Source organism: Marmota marmota, unplaced genomic scaffold (assembly GCF_001458135.2).
Source record: "Marmota marmota marmota unplaced genomic scaffold, marMar, whole genome shotgun sequence".
Classification (NCBI taxonomy): Eukaryota; Metazoa; Chordata; class Mammalia; order Rodentia; family Sciuridae; genus Marmota; species Marmota marmota.
The window spans coordinates 1,840,126-1,858,834 of record NW_026000057.1 but is presented as its reverse complement, the minus strand read 5'-3'; the positions used below and the strand labels follow the sequence as shown (position 1 = coordinate 1,858,834).

The following is an 18,709-nucleotide window of genomic DNA, read 5'->3' as shown; positions in this document are numbered from 1 at the left end:
TTGCCTGGCTCATCTTGGCCCTTTACATTTCTGAATAAATGTTAGCTTGTTAATGTTTGTAAAAATGAAAACAACCAAAAATCATATTATTAGAATTTTTATTGTGATTATACTGAATAATATGGACCAACTTAGGGAGAATTAACATCTTAATAACTTTGAGCCTTATCATTAACAAGCATGTTGTATCCCTAACCATTGATTGGTCTGCATTATTTTCTCAATATTTTGTAAGTATTTTTGTGTGTATAGGTCATGAAAATGAACATCTCTTGTTAGAATTATTCCAGGTATTTAATATTTTATTCTATTTAAAGTGTTATAGCTTTTGTTTTTATTTATTTATAACTTCTATTTTTATAACTTCTATGTTTATTTGATTATTCTCAATAGAATAATTGATTTTGGTACAATGAACCTGTACTCAGTCATTTTGCTAAATTTACTACTTACACCTAACAATTTTCTGTGGTCTCTTTTCAATCATTAGTATTTTAAACTTAAGTGCACTTAATTGTTTGTTAAAATAAATTAAAATCATTTTCATTGTTATTTTTATTTGACAATTGTTATTTTTATTTCTAAATATTAATTGGATAGTAATAAAATTTAGAGTAAAATAAAAGTTAAACTCTAGATCTAGAGAATTTGGGATACTACATTATGCTTGCATAGATGCTAGAAAAACAGGAATCACTGCCTCTTTCTACCTTCAGATGCATAATCCGCTTGAATAAATAAGTCTGGTCTTTGATTTCCTCAGCTGTAAAATAGTGACCCTGGGCTAGATGAGCTTTCATTACTCTTTATCATCGTGGGTCAACTGTTGTACTTTCAGACTTTTCCCCATTTCTCTGCTTTTCCCTTTGTGGTCTAGTGATTTGGGGGGTAATGGGCCTCATTTAGGAGGAAGGAAGGAAGTGGGACCAAGCCACTCGGTACTTCCATGTCCTCTGCTCAGGGCTCTTGAGGACTTCACCTCCCATGGACACCTCCCATGGGCTCTGGAGATATTAGGATTCTATCCTGGGTTCATCTCTTCACACTTCCTCCTTCTCATCCTCCGGACTTCTCCATGTTGTGTCAGTCCTCAATGCTGCTGTTCTCTGGGAATCCTGACTGTTCTCCAGTCTGTGCCCTATAAACTAGTTTGCCAGTCCTAACACTCCTGTTATCTCCACGCCACTTTCTTGTGGGGATTCAAATTAGAATGGAAATGAGGACTTTATGTTTGTTCTCTTCCTCTTCTGTCACTCTTCCTCTTTCCCACACACCTTGTGTTATCACTGTGTCAAAATACCTGAGGTAATCCACAAAGAGAAAGTGGGGAGGACAGAAGGGAAAAGGAGAAAGAAACAGGGAGAATCATGAACTGAAATCAATTTCCATGCAGGTATAAGTCTGTCAGGATGAACCCAACTACTATATATAATCATAAAGCTCTAATAAAAAAAAATAAAATTTAAAAAAGGAAAGGTTTACACAGTTTCAAAAGTTTTGGTCCATGGTCACTTGCCCTCTTGCTCTTTGAGTCTGTAGTGAGATAGTACATTGTCATGGGGTCACGTGGTGAATTGTCTGTCATATTATGGTGGTGGAGAAGCAAAGAGGGAGACAGGAAGGGGCCCGGATTACAATGTTCCTAGTGACCTAACTTCCTCCCACTAGGCCACGCCTCTTAAAGGTTTTACCACCTCTCAATAGTGCCATAGGCTTAAAATGAAGTCTTTAATCCCCTGCCTTTGGGGGGCAGTCCAGGTCCAAACAGTTGCACAGTACTTGAGTTCAAGGTGGTTTTCCATAGAGCATCTTACTCTGTATGGTCTGCTGTTAGCACTGAAAAACTCCACGATCCACTTCTCTAACTTCTAATATCTTCATGGAAGCTTAACCTTAATTTAAAAACTGTTTTCTAAGAAAAGCCTGATATCGAAGACTGGTTTTGCTATGGATCCAGAGTTCTTTCCATGTGTCAAAATCTAGTGCCTCTTTCTTAGTTCCTCTCTTTAATAATAATTCCGATCCTCTTGGAAGTAAATGCTATCTGTGGTGGAAAGGTGCTGTCTAACACACAGAATCATCAATATTCCATTAGGATATATTTCCAAGTAATAGCATACCTGTCTTATGATGTCTTATCCCCTTCTTAAATTTAGAGAACGTGTATTCAAATGTTCTTTAAAATCATATGGCAATGGTAAAGAATTACCATGCAATTTTTATCATAGGATGTGATAAGATATTTATGCCATATCAGTCAGCTTTGTTTTATCTACATGGATAGACATTTAATATATAGTAATTGGTGGTGTACTTATTAAGGACCTTCTTCCTATTTGCTGGTGGTCGTAACATGGATATACATTTAATATATAGCAATTGGGGATATACTTATTAAGGACCTTCTTCCTATTTGCTGATTGTTGAATTAAGCACTGAAGGAGAGAGATGAGAGACACAAGATAAACCACCCTAGAGGAAGCTAAAATGTAGACAGGAGACAAGAAGAGCAATGCAATTATAGACATAGGCCATAATTGCTATGTGAGGTCAGAGAATGGTAAAAATCAAGAGCCCACAGTGCATGGGGATCACTTCATAGAGAAGTTGGCATTAAAACCTTGATAGGCTGGTAAATTTGGAAGGCACCAAAAAGTCAGAACTGAACCACAACTGGAAGGAATAAACAAAGAGAATGAAACTGAGATAGAAAAACATAGCAGCTACTAGGTACTATGCTTGACTGAATACGAAGGGTAATGTTGAAAAGAACATGGAATGTTCAGGAAACTAAGTTGGGGTTATATCCAGTAGACATATTATTTTTAGCTGCTTCTCCTATAGATCTCTTAAAGCTCAGATTGTGAAAAACTAAAATCATAGGATGTAAAATTACTAAATTTGGACCTTGTAAAGCAATAGCTATCAGATTCTCACATGATTTATAAGATAGATCACCTTGTAGAAGTTCCCACAAACATGAGAACTGGTTAGGTAACTCTTACATTCCTAATCTAAAGGGTTGGGAGATTAGACCATCACAGGAAAGTTTATTTGAAATGAATTCAGAGTGTCCTGCGATATTAACAAGGAGAGAGGGTGGTGTGTTTCCCCCTGAGGGCTAGAGAGAGGTGCTTCAAGGAGACTCGGTGAAGAGGTTAATAGGTGTCTCCTCAAGTTTGGGGAGCTAGTGGAGCCGGTAGTGAGGCAGTATAGTTCACTGGTTTCTGATGAACCTAAGTGCCAAGGGTCCAAGAGATGAGCTATGGAGAAGCCCTCATGGTATAGCAGTAGAGATGCTGACCTGCAGTGAGCCTGTTCTTCCAGGGACAGTTTTTCTGGAAGACATGTAGGCCTTGAGAGCTGTCATGAAGCTGCTTTGCTCCTTCCCTTAAGACTCAGCAGCAGCTGAAGTGGTCTCAGGAGTTAGAAGCTGTGGGTGTCTCTTGGGGCTGTGGATGCCATGGTAAAGTGAGACCCACATCAAGAACATTCCAGATGAAAGGGGCCCAGTGAGTGGAGAAGGGGGATCACTGAAGAACCTGAAATGGCACCCACAGGGAGAGAGGCCGCTTTGAACTCACCAGCCCCAGAGAGTGAGCCTTCTTGGCTCAGTGACCAGAAAGTAAACCCTTTTCTTCTCCATTGATCTCCTCTTTCCCCACCCTCCCCTTTTTACCCTGCTCCCATATTCCAGAGACATCAGAATACAAAATTAACTAGCTGGGAAAGAGGGACCTTTGGGTGGGAGGGTGGTAGTGGAGGGGAAATCCCTCTTCACTGGCTATTGGCTTCTACCTCTGGCAGACTCCAGCTAATTGTCCATGTGCAGCTGGGTGTCCACTGACTGAACTGAGAATGTGCTTGGTGAATGTAAGAAACAGAAAGTCTGGTGGTGCATTTTCGAAATGTAGTATTCAGCCTTAATTGGATCCAATTGTAGTCATTTTAATTGTAGCCCTTCCCTTTTGCCCACCCTAATTCTAAAATTAGCCAATTGCATAGATGGTACCCTTGAGTCCAATCAGGCCAAAGGGTAGCTCTGCCTTAGTTACACAAGCAGGAAGAGTGCCTTGCTAGCCAGGTTCAGGAGCATGCCCTCCTGGCAGAAGTAAAGGTTTGCCTTGCCCACTCACTTTTGAGCATGTGTTTGATTTCTTGGGGTACTTTCTTATTTCTAACAGTGAATTAAAAGAACTGTAAATTTTTTCTTTCATTTCTCAATGATCAGAGTCTAGGTAGAGGCCTGATTGTTGTTGGCTGAAATGATGTATAAGTTTCCTATGGCTGCTGTAACAAAGTACCACAAAGTGCATGACTTGGAACAAGAAAAATTTGCTTTCTCACATTTCTAGAATCAAGATATTCTCTCTGAAGGCTTTTGGGAGAATCTGGTCCATGCTTTCCTTTTAGCTTGCTGGCTGTGCTTGTAGCTTCTTGGTTGTAGGTGCAGTGTTCTGGTCTCTGCCTGCCTGCTCACATGATGTTCTCCTCATGTGTGTCTTTGCTTCACCTGACTTTCTCTTCTCTGGGTATATACATCTCTGTGTTTTCATCTCTTCTTATAAGGACACCAGTCATATTGGACTAAGGGTTCACTCAATGCTAATATAACTTCACCTTAATTTACACCTTAATTGTATCTGCAAAATTCCATTTCCAAATAAGGCTACATTCAGAAGTACCAGGGTAAGACTTCAGTATATGCTTTGGGGGGATATAATTTAATCCACAACAGATGTTATGCAGACTTTGGTCTACTTGATGCCCAACCCAGAGTGAGGGACTGTTGTTGGTGTGAATCAAAATTTCTTCCTAGTTTCCTTTCTAATCCTATATGATGCCCTTTGTCAAAATACACAGTATAAATGTCTAAGTTTAAAACAGTATTTCTTAGTCTATTCCTATTGGGAATATATCTACTAGAAATACCTCTTTGTTTTGTCCATTTTCATTCCAGTGCTATAACCAATGTTCCTCTTCTTTGACATTCTCTGAAAATTTAGGAGAAGTTGAGAAGATATACATTGGGCAGTAAGAGATCTCATATTGATCGTTTCCATATTTTTTAATACTATTAGCTCTTTATATGTGTTATTCCATCTCTGTGGAAAATTGTGCCTGTGTTAGTCAGCTTCCTGTAATCCTGACAAAATATGTGAGATAATTAACTCATGAGGAGGGAAGATTTGCCTGTGCTCATGGTTCTGGAGGTTGAAGTCCAAGATCAAATGGCCCCATGACTTTGGGCCTCTGACAAGGGGAGCCCATCATGCCTAGAGCATATGGTGGAGCAAATTGTTTACCTCCTGATCCAGGAAGCACAGAGGAAGAGGAAAGGCCGGGTTCTCCCAGTCTCCTTTGGGGGCATGTCCTTAGTAACCAAAGGAACTTAGGCCTTACCTACTAAGGGCCCACCACCCTGGGACCCAGCCTTTAGCCCATAGACTTTTGGGGGACATTCAGCATTCAAATATAGCACCATAGCAGACTCAGTCTTTCAAGATCCTTCTGTTTTATAAAACTTTCTTAGACCTCACAGGACTGTTAGCTATGTGTAGCAGTCCAGCTTTCTGATTAGTGTTTCAAAGATTCTCTTTTATTATTCCTGTCACTCTGTAATTTTGTGCAGAACACTGTTTCAAGACTTTCTGCTAATTCAGCACATTTTATGTTAATGATGGCTTTTTTTTTTAACCAATTACTTGGAATAATTGTCTGTGAAACTGCCCTCCTTGAGAATCTCTCTCTCTCTCTCTCTCTCTTTCTGATTGTGGTTTCTCTTAAGTGTGTCACAGGCCCTGACTTGTAGTACGAGCTTACGAGGTCTTTTCTGAATGGAACTGAGTGTTCACAGAGTAGACAAGGGCCCGATGCTTTAAGTGACTCTTGAAGTCCATCACAATGTCTTGAAGGGCTTCTTCCAAGTAAAATCCTAAGCAAAATCAAGAGGAGCCACTGTAGTGCAGCAATTGACAGCTTGCTAATAATCTTCTGAAATACTCTTCAATCTTTTTTACCAACCTGCTTCACAGAGTCGGATTAATAAATAGAAAAAAATCAGGCAATGTCCTGTGTGATGTGATTTAATCATTCTACTGTGTGGCTCACTAGGCATTGATTGTCAATAGGGCAGTGAAATTCCTTTTTTTTTTTTTTTTAAGGAGAACTGTGCTAATAATAGCAAAAATGATGTTGATAATAATACTGGCTAACCCTTAGCTTGGTGTGATGGATGTCCTTTGTATGTGTTTATCTCACTTAACTTTTGTATCAGCCCTGTGAAGAAGGAAGAATTATTCCCATATTACATAGGAACAATGAAGTTTTCCATGAGTTTCATTTAGTTGCCGAAGATCACACAGCTGCTACGATGTTGTTGTGATTGCAGTAATAAGATGATTCATATAACAACTGCTGTGACAATTAATCAGTGTTAACTGTTAACATTCCTTCCGTCAAATAAGTTTCTTGGGTAAGAATTTTAGATTCATCCCTTATCTGTGCGACAGCCCTTTCTGGAAAACTACTGCTCAGACTTGAATTTCTTATTCTCCAATCTGAACATTCAGATAATGATGCAATAAAATCTTTTATGGGATACTCCTCAAGATTGTTATATGCTAAGGGAGGGGATAAGATATATTTTCATAACTTCTGACTTCTGTAAAGTACTTTCCTCCTCGTAGCAGCACTGAAAAGCTTTGAAATTGCATCTCATAAGGAGGGTAATCTGCAATTATTTACCAAGTCATCCCACAATATCTCATCTTATCACTTTTGTGGAAAGACCCAAAATTTCATGAATATTTTAAAGCCCATACTCACTAGGAGAGGGAGGAAAGAAGTTTAGATAATTGCAAATTCCATTTCAGTCTGTTGTATTCCGGGTAAATGTTCAGTCCCAACATGGCTTACATCTTGTCTTGTGAAATGATGGAAGCTAATGCCTTTCCTTGCTCAAGTGCAAATCTCATTCCCATGTGAGAAAAGAAAAGAGAAGCGAAGAAAACAGACTGAGTATCTGCCGCAGTCACCCATGTTCTCAGCTACAGGGGAGTGAGGACCTTTGGGGAAGTTATTTGGCATTTAAAGCAAGTGGTTCTTGAGGCACCTACTGAATGGAGCTGAATATTTTGTTAAATGATTTTCTTCTCTGACCTTTATTACTAATGAATCTTCTTTAAGAAGCCTTTAAAAAGTAAAAAGAAAGGTTGTTTTTATTAATCTCCTCTCTTTTTGCCCACAGAACTCAAAGAAATGGTGTTACCTGGCAGGAGATCTCCTGTCTTTTATGAAAAATCAGACCAAGGTAGTAATGCTTATTTTGAATTGATATGTTTTTCACTCTATTTCTTTGATTGCTCTGGTTTTAAACATTGAGTGATTCATCAAAAAAGTAAATCATGCACTGAAAAGTAGAGGGAAGGGTTTATGATGACCACAATATTCATGAAGTGAACAATAAATTTTTTAAATATATAATAGTTTATGAAAACATTATGGATAATGGTTAATTTTTTGAGACTGCTTTTTCATTTATGTTAATATATGAATAGGATCTTGACGAGAAGATTGCATTCTCTTCATTTGGAAATAACTCCCAATTGGCATATCATATTTACAAATGATATGCAGTAAGAGAAAGATTCTTGTCGAGGTAGAGTAATGAGAGTTTTTCCTTTATTAAGCATTAGTCTGATGGCTTTACATATTTTTCTGAATATGCAAAAAATTGATGAAATTCCTAGAAAATTTGAAGTTTTATGAAGATACTCTGGTACAAACCACGTATTTTCTCTGGAAGATTGAGTTATATCATGCAGTTGTTGAATAGCATGCCTGATTATGCTTAACAGATTGCATCTTTAGTTGCTAAATTTTCAAATTGCTATCTGATTTATTTACATATGTTGTCCTAAGAATATGAAAACTCATGCAAATATTCTAATGACATATACATGTAAACAAAGTGTGAGCACAGATGCAGATAAGCAATATGTGCATGTTTACCAACAAAGCTTCTATCTCAAAAGAGATTTTTATAGAAAAGTTTCAGACAGGTTAGAATTGTGAAGGGAACTAGATGCATCTATTGAGTACTATCTGTTTGTTACAGCTACGATGTCACTATGCATATAGGAACATACTTATTAATTGAAATCTATTATATGGTTGCATTTTAATTGGTATTGACTGAATTTTGTTTATAATTAATGGTTGAATTTTCCCTGAATGAGTATTGAAACAAAGATTGAATTTTGAATTTCATTGACATCAGGACAGAATTTCTTTCTGAACTTTGATTTGCAGTTGAACAAAAATAAACTGTTAAATTGAACTACATATTGGAGCATTTCTACTTATTTTTGGCTTTCAATGAATTCTTCAAAGGAGTTGTAAACTCCTTGAGAAAACAGCTTCTCTCCTTTTAAGGGGATTTCTAAAAATTGTAGTCACTTTTTCCAAGTTTCATTTGCACGAAAATGTTAATTCAAACTATAGTATTTTATATAATTAATGAGATGAATGAGATGAATTAAGTGTTGCCAGTTGCATAGGTCTGTGATTCCCCAAAGAGGGATGAGATAACGAACACTAGTATGTAATACGGGAAGAAGCTGAAGCTCAGCTCTGTGATCCAGGTGTAGGGAGACAGTTTGGGTGAAAGTGCTTGCTGGGGAGGAGTCGGTAGAGAAGAGAAGCTCATGACTGAGGAGCAGCCACTGAGGAGGATCTTGGACCCATATTCTTTGGAACGAAAATAAGGAAGTAGGGGAGGGCAGACTCACAATGCATTTGTGTGAGCTTTTTTTTTTTTTTTTTTTAGAAACAGGTGTATACTAATAGTTTCGGTTATTAGGCAGTAATTTGATTTTTTATTCAGGTATGGATCAACTTATTTTAAAATGCACATAGTCGAGGAGGAGTTAGGATGAGAAGGAGGAAATTTCCATTAACATGATAGAACTTCTAGCATCTGTGTACCCAGAGTAACAAATTTGCTTCTTTCCACTGTGAGAATAAAAGAAGCATTTGTGTAGTACCAAAGTTCAAGTGCTTTTCCAAGCTAAAACTCCCCAAGAGATTCTTACTTAGGATGTCTGTGCATTTGTGTCAGGCTAAGAGCAGGCTGTGGAGGAGCAGCTTGGGGTGGGAGAAGTGGGTTCACGTTATTATCTCTCTAGGTTTGTCCATTAGCTTCACTCAATGAGAGGTGTTTCCATCTTATAAAATTCCTTTTAATAAGACAGTGCTAATGGCGGATGCTCTGCTATCTCAGATGAGAGGCTGGCATTTAAATTTAAGTCTTTTAATAGTGGAAGTTTAAGTTTATAGTGAAGGTGCTATTTTTAGATAAATGCTACTGTTCAGCTTTTTTTTTTTTTTGTCCCCTAAGCTGTACATGAAAACACTCATTTTGTGTAGGATGATGACTAACACAGTCATTTTGTGTAGGATTAATTCTGGCGGTGGAGCCCAGAGAAGTCTGTGGGACTCACAGGCACTCTGTGTGTGTGTGTGTGTGTGTGTGTGTAGAACCTGCAAATTCCACATTCAATTAAAATGGTATTTACATAACTTTTCATGTAATATCTTACTAAGTGAAGTTAATGGTATCTATTAATCAAACTGTTCTTAATTTTGCCATCCAAAGATAGAGGCAACTTTAATTAATCAGGTTAAAATGTCCTTCTTATGTACCTAGCGAGACAATGATGTGTGTGGGCAAGGGGAGAGAAAGTGACATATTCTGTTCAATTTTTATAGGTTTTTATTCCTGAAAATATTGAATTTCAACTGAGAAAATTACATTTCTGTAATTGTTTTTATTCTTCAGAGATGGTGAATTTTATTCTTACATGTATTTAACTTCTTCTATAAGAAAATTAAAATGTCATATTAAGGATTTAGCAACATTTTGATGTGCGATAGGTTAATATCAAGACTTAGTGAAAAACACGTTTTGAGAAATGAAAATAAAATGGATCATAAGAGTGGTGTATAGTTCTACTTATGTTTAAGAAAACTAAGAAATAAGTTACTAATGCATTTTTTACAGGTTGGTTTTATTTTGGTTTATTATTTGATGTAGAAAATTTTGTAGATGTACTTTGTGTTGAGATTTAAAAGGATAAAAATGTTGAACATATTAGGAACTTACTACAAATTATATATCATTTGCCTATTATAAAAACAACAATGGAAACAACATGAAAAGCTGCAGGTTGATTGATAAGTGAACAGCTGTGAATTGAAATGAGTCAAACGTTTCTATGGCTTGTGATGAAACATGAGATGTAGTTTGCCAATGTCTGAATTAGATTCCATGTCCGAGAGCTTTACACAAAGAGTGTAGCATCAGGCAAAGCACGCTCCTACTGCAAATCGGAGAGCTAGTCATTGAATACTTTCATGGAGAAGTGATTAAACACAGTTCTTAAGGGAGAATTTCCATGAGAAGAGTTAGTATAATAATCTTAAGAATTTGGCTTTGGTGATTTTTATGGATCTTGTTATGTGTAGAAGTACCTGGGCTTTTTGACTGTCCTTGAGGATTAGTTTCTGTGGGATACTGGATGTGTTTAAACATGAAAAAGGCTCCCAGGACTATGAACCATAGCATTATTTAGAATAGCTCCTGCTAATATTCAAGTTCATTCATCAATTTCCCACCGGTTTCTTATGTTATTTGTTTCTGTTACTCTGTACTCTAAATCTTTGCATCGTTGTCCTAAAAACACTCTCTTTTTTTCCTGCCATACTCCACAGCCTACGTAACCTTAGAGATTGACCTTAAGAATTGGCTTCTGGGATCCCCATCATATACTCCTCTCTCCCTTAGTCTTCGTTGACTCAGTACAGACCTTAGATGTAATACCTGTCAATGTCATTGATTGGCATATATGGTTGTGTTCTTATGTGAGTACATACATGTGCATATATAATTTTATATAAAGGTGCACACACAGATATGGTTTATTTTTTTAATATGATTTTAAAAATTATCTTTCTGCTGTTCACTTTTGCTCTCACTTGTGAGTAAAGTAGACACATTTTGAATGAGTGCTCTCTTTGAATCCTTAAATCTCCAGGATTTCTACTGAAGGAATATTTAAAAGGCTAAAGGTTTCTTTTGTACTATGGGAGTCAGGATTTAGCTATATTTTGTGTTAAATAGGACTACCTTGAGAACTCACTCTACTGCTTATTTTCAAAGAGAATAAAATCTAAATTTAAATCCACTAACTTCTCAAGCTGTTGTAGGGACATTCTTTTCACCAAGGAGAGATGGCCTAATTCTATCACCTGTTGGCTTTGTGCCACTTTGCATATGTCTTGGAGAAAAATTTTGACCTTAGCTCTTCAGCAAAGTCACTTTTGCCTAAGAACAAATCAGTGCCTTATAAGAGCACCAGCTAACTCATATTTTCCATCAGAATCAATAACAAAACACAAGTTAGAATTTCCAGCTCATTCACTTACATATTCATTTATCAATTCAGTATTTACCTGCTGTGTTCACAGGGCTCTCACTGGACTGGAAGTCCATCCAGTGCTGGAAAGTCTGCTGCTTGTTCTCAACACACCCCAAGTGCATATGTGCCTGCCACACACAGGACCCAGAACCCCCCTGCATACTGGTGGAAGTTATCTCTGCTCTCCTCCTTATTTTCACACAGATTCCAATCTCTTTCACGTTCTTAGGCATATCACCATTCATGTGGATGGTTAGAAACCATTGAGGCAGTCCCTGGCAGCTGCTCTTAAGTCTTTGGCAGTAGTTGCATCTCATGTGGAGGAATTGTATGGCCCTTTTGAATGTGCATGTCTGTGTGTGGATATGGGGTCTGAAAGGACCTACACCTAGCTGTACAGTGGAGCCTCTCCAGGCAAGGACTTTAAAGGTACCTAAGTCCTAGGTGAAGAAACAAAAATAGGGTTATGGTTATTTGAAATGTTGAGATGCAATCAGGTTTATTGGGGTTGGGGCAGAGCGTTTGGGAATTTGAGCTTCTAGGGGAACTGGTGATTCCTAGTAAAGACTAATGAACTTGACAAAATTGACTTTAGCAGTTATATTTTCATTTCTTCAGATTTGCAGTGTTAGCACAAAGGGGAATCACGTCCTTGAAGAAAAAGTGGTCTGGACTGGAACAAATAATTTGTAATGTAGGATGTCTACTAGGCTTTGCAGGTACAACCATGAAAAAAATTATATGTATATATATAATATAATATATATATATGGTGATATATATTCCTCTTCCTTTCAAATGCGTTTGGCTTTTTAAAATTTATGCCACTAGATGTCAGCAGCAACCACCTAGGGTTCCTCTGACCTTAGATTGTAACAACAACAACAACAAAAAAGTACTTTGTTGATCAATCCAAAAGAAGACAGGGCAAGATTCTGAACAGTCTCTGGCTGGGATATACTGGTGGACAAATATCTGTGTGCAGCTCCTGCATGTAATCAGAAGACAAAGACTATGATAGATAAAAAGTATTTAGGAGGATTAAAGATGGCAGGCCAGAGGAAGCAGTATTCTGTGTTGCTCCATGACCTGGGACTGAAGTAGTGAGAATACTGCTTCTCTGCAAGTGATATTCCTGCTCCACGCAGGACATTGCTATGCCCTACGTGGCTCAAGGCCTCAGTGTCAGAGTAGGTCTCCCAACTACTTGCCCACGCAGGACCACTGGGTACTGGAGCAAGACCATTGACGGCAGCACCTGCACTTTCAGCCACCCACCTGAGCAGACATCACCATCACCGATGCTGCTCCCCTGCAGGACACCCGGCAGCTGCCCACACACAGGAACTCCGGACACCACTTCCGTCTGGACCCCATCTACCATTGTGGGGCTACCATCTTGGTCCTCTGCAGCAGCGCAGATAGTTCCCTAGATGCTGTAGCCTGTCTGCACCTGGGAACTTCACACAGGCTCTGAAGTCAGTGACAGCCACACACTGCATGCCACAGAGCTGTCTCTGAACTCATCGTCCAATGCCATTGCTTGGCTGTTCCTTACCTGACTGGACACCCCACCACTGAAAGCAGGTGCCTACATCTTGGGTCACCTTCATCACCATCCTTAGTAGGGACAACTCCCAGTTTGGAACTCTGGTTGGACAGGTACCCAGTTTCTAACTCCCCCCTCTCCCCAGGAGGCATTACCCTGGCACAGTGACACCCTGGTTACTTTCACCATCCTGAGGGCTGAGATACCGGTTAACAGACGACCCCGCCTATTGGATGAGAAGGGAAGCAGGAAAGAGAACTGACCTCCAACCGAAACAATCCTGTTTCTTCCTTCAAGATTTTTTTTCCTCTCTATTCTCCTGTCCTCCCATTCCCAACATATGTGAAACCAAGGATTTTGAGGACTGGGATGACTGAATAGTATATTACAATTGGTTGTATGTATTTTTTTCTTTTTTCCCATCAATTTCTACTATTTTAACATTTTTTATTTTTCTTAATATATATATGTGTGTTTGTTTTAAGTACTCTACTGTCTTCCCACTTGTCTACCCAAAATTAATTCCTCTTTTCCTGCTACTAATCTTCCTCTTTAGATTTCTCTTTTACACCTCCTAAGGTATAATAACTCTATAGTTTCACCTCCTACCTCCTTGGCATATCATCCTACACCTCAGCCTCAGTTCTTTGTCCACCATCAGAAATTGTAAACCCTTTTACAAACCTACTGAATATATTGTAGATGATAATTGAATTCACCATTTCTGTTTATTATGACCAAACTAAATGTTTTAATAGCAAACATTTATTTTTAGGGTGGATATTATTTATACTGGGATCTGTAAACATTGTCCTTCACCTCAAAGGAGAGGTATTGGATCCCTAAAGGGGCACTATATAAGCCTTTAGGGCAAAAACAGTAATGCCTTGGATCCACAGTGCTAGAAGGGAAGACACACAAGCAATATGAAAAGACAAGGGAAGAAAGTGCCACAAACAAATCAAGATACCACACTATTAGAATCCATGGCCAGCACAGCAGAAGAAATTACAGAGAAGGAGTTCAAGATGTACACAATTAAAATGTTCTGTGAATTAAGAGATGATATAAGAGAGCAAATACAGGCAGCAAAAGATCATTTTGACAAAGAGATACATAAGCAAATACAGGAAGCAAAAGATTGCTTCATAGGGAGATAAAGTTCTTAATTAAAAAACCCAGAAATTCTTGAAATGAAGGAAACGATAAACCAAATTAAAAGTTCAATAGAAAGCATCACCAACAGATTAGACCACTTGGAAGACAGGACCTTAGACAATGAAGACAAAATATATAATCTTGAAAATAATGTAGACCACACAGTGAAAATGGTAAGAAACCATGAGCAGAACATTTAAGAAATATGTAAAAGATCAAATTTAAGAGTTATTGGGATAGAGGAAGGCATAGAGTTCCAAACCAAAGGAGTGAACAATCTATTCAATGAAATAATATCAGAAAAATTTCCAAACATGAAGAAAGAATTGGAAAAAAAAAAATTCAAGAGGCTTACAGGATGCCAAAAGTACAAAATCACAGCAGATCCACACCAAGCCATATTATAATGAAATGTGTAACATACAGAATAAGAAGAGAATATTAAAAGCCATGAGAGAAAGGAATCAGGTTACATATGGGGGAAACCAATTAGATTGTGTACAGATTTTACAACCCAGACTCTGAAAGCTAGAAGATCCTAGAACAGTACATATCGAGCTCTGAAAGAAAATGGATGCCAACCAAGATTCTTATATTCAGCAAAATTAAACTTAAGATCTGATAATGAAATCAAAACCTTCCATGATAAACAAACATTAAGAATTTACAGCTTGAAATCCTGAACTACACAACATCCTTGGTAAAATATTCCATAAAGAGGAATTGAAAAACACAATAAAAATCAGCAAAGGGAGAGGTATTACACTAAAGGAAAAACTAATCAAAGGAGAAACCAAGTTAAATTAAATATCAAAAATAAACAAAAAATACCTGGAAAACAAATCATGTCTGAATAATAACCCTGAATGTTAATGGCATAAACTCACCAATCAAAGGACATATACTGGCAGATTGGATTAAAAAAAAACCCAAACATATACTGTCTCCAAGAGACTCAACTCATAGGAAAAGATATCCACAGACTGAAGGTGAAAGGTTGGGAAAAATCATACCATTCACGTGGACTACAGAAGCAAGCAGGGGTTTCCATACTCATATCAAATAAAGTAGATTTCAAGCCAAAGTTAATCAAAAGGGATAAAGAACAATATTTCATACTGCTTAAGGGAAACATTCATCAACAAGACATAACAATTTAATAAATAAATTTATATGCCTCAAACAATGGAGTGTCTACATTCATCAAACAACCTCTTCTGAAGTTCAAGAGTCAAATAGACCACAACACAATAATTCTGGGTGACTTTAACAACCGTTTTCACCACTGGATAGATTGTGAAAAAAGAAACTAAAGAACTCAATAATATAATCAATAACTTAGACTTAACTGACATATATAGAATATTTCACCATTCAATGAATGAATATACTTTCTTCTCATGGCACATAGATCCTTCTTCTAAAATAGACCATATACTATGCCACAAAGCAACTCTTAGCAAATATAGAAAAGTAGAGCTACTACCCTGCATATTTTATCAGATCATAATGGAATGAAATTAGAAATCAGTGATAAAATAAAAAATAAAAGCTACTCCAACACCTGGAGACTAAATAATATGCTCCTGAATGAACAATGCGTTGCAAAAGTCATCAAGGAGGAGATTAAAAATTCTTAGAGGTGAATGAGAACACAGAAACAACACATCAAAATCTCTGGGACACTATGAAGACAGTTCTAAGAGGAAAGTTCATTGCATGGAGTTAATTCCTTAAAAGAAGAAAAACAATAAATAAATGGCTTAACATTCAAAGTCTTAGAAAAAGAACAAATTAACACCCAAAGCAATAGAAGACAGGGAATAATTAAAATCAGAGCTGAAATCAATGAAATTGAAACAAAAGAAACAATTGAAAAAATTGACAAACAGTTGGTTCTTTGAAAAAATAAATAAAATTGACAAACTCTTAACCATGCTAATGACTTACTAACATACATGATAAGAAATGGAATATCACAACAGACACTACAGAAATACAGAAGATAATTAAAAATTATTTTGAAAACTTGTACTCCAATAAAATAGAAAATATCAAAGGCATCGACAAATTTCTAGAGTCATATGATTTTCCCAAATTAAATCAGGATGATATACACAATTTTAAACAGATCAATTTCAAGTGATAAACTAGAAGACGCCATCAGAAGCCTACCAACCAAGAAAAGCCCAGGACCAGATGGATACACAGCTAAGTTCTAAATGACCTTTAAAGAAGAACTAATACCAATACTCTTCAATTCATTTCAGGAAACAGAATGAGTTTGGAAGTTCTCCCTCTTTTTCTCTGAGGTCACTATCACCCTGATTACAAAACCAGGCAAAGACACATCAAAGAAAGAAAAATTCAGACCAGTGTCTCTAATGAATATAGATGCAAAAATTCTCAAATTTCTGGCAAATCGAATACAAAAACACATCAAAAAGATCATGTACCATGATCAAGTGGGGTTCATCCCAGGGATGCAAGTTTGGTTCAACATATGGAAATCAGTAAATGTAAAGGCTATCAATGCTAAACCCCAGGCCAACATCGTTCTAAATGGAGAAAAATTTAAAGCATTCCCTCTAAAAACTGGAACAAGATTAGGATGCCTTCTTTCACCACTTCTATTTAACATAGTTTTGGAAACACAGGGCAGAACAATTAGAAGAATTTAAAGGGATACAGATAGGAAAAGAAGAACTCAAATTAGCACTGTTTGCCAACAATATGATTCAATACCTAGAATACCCCCAAAATTCCATCAGACATCTTCTAGAACTAGTAAATGAATTCAGCAGGACACAAAATCAAAACCATAAAGCAAAGGCATTTCTGTATGTCAGTGACAAATCCTCTGAAAGGAAAACTATCTCATTTACAGTAGCCTCAGAGAAGATAAAATACTTGGGAATCAACCTAATGAAAGAGGTGAAAGTCCTCTACAATGAAAATTACACAATACTAAAGAGAGAAATTAACAAAGACCTTAGATGATGGAAAGATCTACCTTGTTCTCAGATAGGCATAATTAATATTGTCAAAATTACCATACTACCAAAAGCATTATACAGATTTAATGCAATTCCAATCAAAATTTAAATGACATTCCTCATAGAAATAGAAAAAAGCAGTCATGATATAATTCTAGAAAAATTAAGAGCTCCAGAATAGCTAAAGCAATCCTTAGCAGGAAGAGTGAAGCAGGTGGCATCACTATTTCAGACCTTAAACTATACTACAGAGCAATAATAACAAAACCAGTATGATATTGGCACCAAAATAGACCTGTAGACCAATGGTACAGAACAGAGGACACAGAAATTAACCCACTAATTACAGTTATCTTATATTAGACAAAGGCCCTAAAACCATACATTGGAGAAAAGACAGCCTCTTCAGAAGATGGTGCTGGGAAAACTGGAAATCCATATGCAACAAAATGAAATTAAACCCCTCTCTCTCCCCATGTGTAAAACTCAACTCAAAGTGGATCAAGGACCTAGGAATTAAACCAGAGACCCTGCATGTAATAAGATAAAAAGTATGCCCAAATCTCTATCATCGAATTAGGCCCTGCTTCCTTAAAAGAACTCCTATAGCACAAGAATTAAAATCAAGAATTAATAAGTGGGATGGATTCAAACTAAGAAGTTTCTTCTCAGCAAAAGAAACAGTGAGGTGACTAGAGAGCCTACAGCTTGGGAAAAAATTTTTTATCACTCTCACATCAAATAGAGCACTAATCTCTAGTGTATAAAAAGAACTCAAAAACCTTAACATAAGAAAAACAACTCAATCAATAAATGGGCCAAGGAACTGAACAGACACTTCTCAGAAGAGGATATACAATCAATCAGCAAATATATGAAAAAATATTCAACATGTCCAGCAATTAGAGAAATGCAAATCAAAACTTCTCTAAGATTTCATTTCACTACAGTCAGAATGGCAGCTATTAAGAATACAAACAACAATAAGTGTTGGTGAGGATGTGGGGAAAAAGTTACACTCATACATTGCTGGTGGGACTGCAAAATGGTGCAGCCATTTTGGAATATGGAAAGCAGTGTGGAGAGTCCATGGAAAACTGGGAATGGAACCACCATTTGACCCAGCTATCCCACTCCTCAGTCTATACCCAAAGGACTTAAAACAACATACTGCAGGGCACAGCTACATCAATGTTTACTGCAGCACAATTCACAATAGCTAAACTGTGGAACCAACCTAGATGCCCTTCAATAGATGAATGGATAAAGAAACCGTGGTAAATATACACAACAGAATATTACTCAGCAATAAAATAAAATCAAATCATGACATTTGTAGGTAAATGGATGGAGTTGGAGAATATAATGCTAGGTGAAGTTAGTCAATCCCAAAAAAACAAATGCCGAAGTCTTCTCTGATATAAGGAGGCTGATTCATAGTGAGGTTGGGAGGGGAGCATGGGAAGATTAGATAAACTCTAGATAGGCAAAAGGGTGAGAGGAGAAGGGAGGTGGCAAGGAGGTAG

The 18,709-nt window shown here is 37.2% G+C and overlaps 1 protein-coding gene across 2 annotated transcripts in view; it reads left to right on the top strand.

The window, feature by feature from the left end:
* Nucleotides 1-18,709, top strand: part of Inpp4b (inositol polyphosphate-4-phosphatase type II B) — a 729,464-nt gene that overhangs the window by 126,338 nt on the left and 584,417 nt on the right. For both annotated transcript variants that reach the window (XM_048813449.1, XM_048813450.1), the window contains one exon: nt 7,250-7,312. The gene's annotated coding sequence lies outside the window, so the exon portion shown is untranslated. The remainder of the gene's footprint in view (nt 1-7,249; nt 7,313-18,709) is intronic.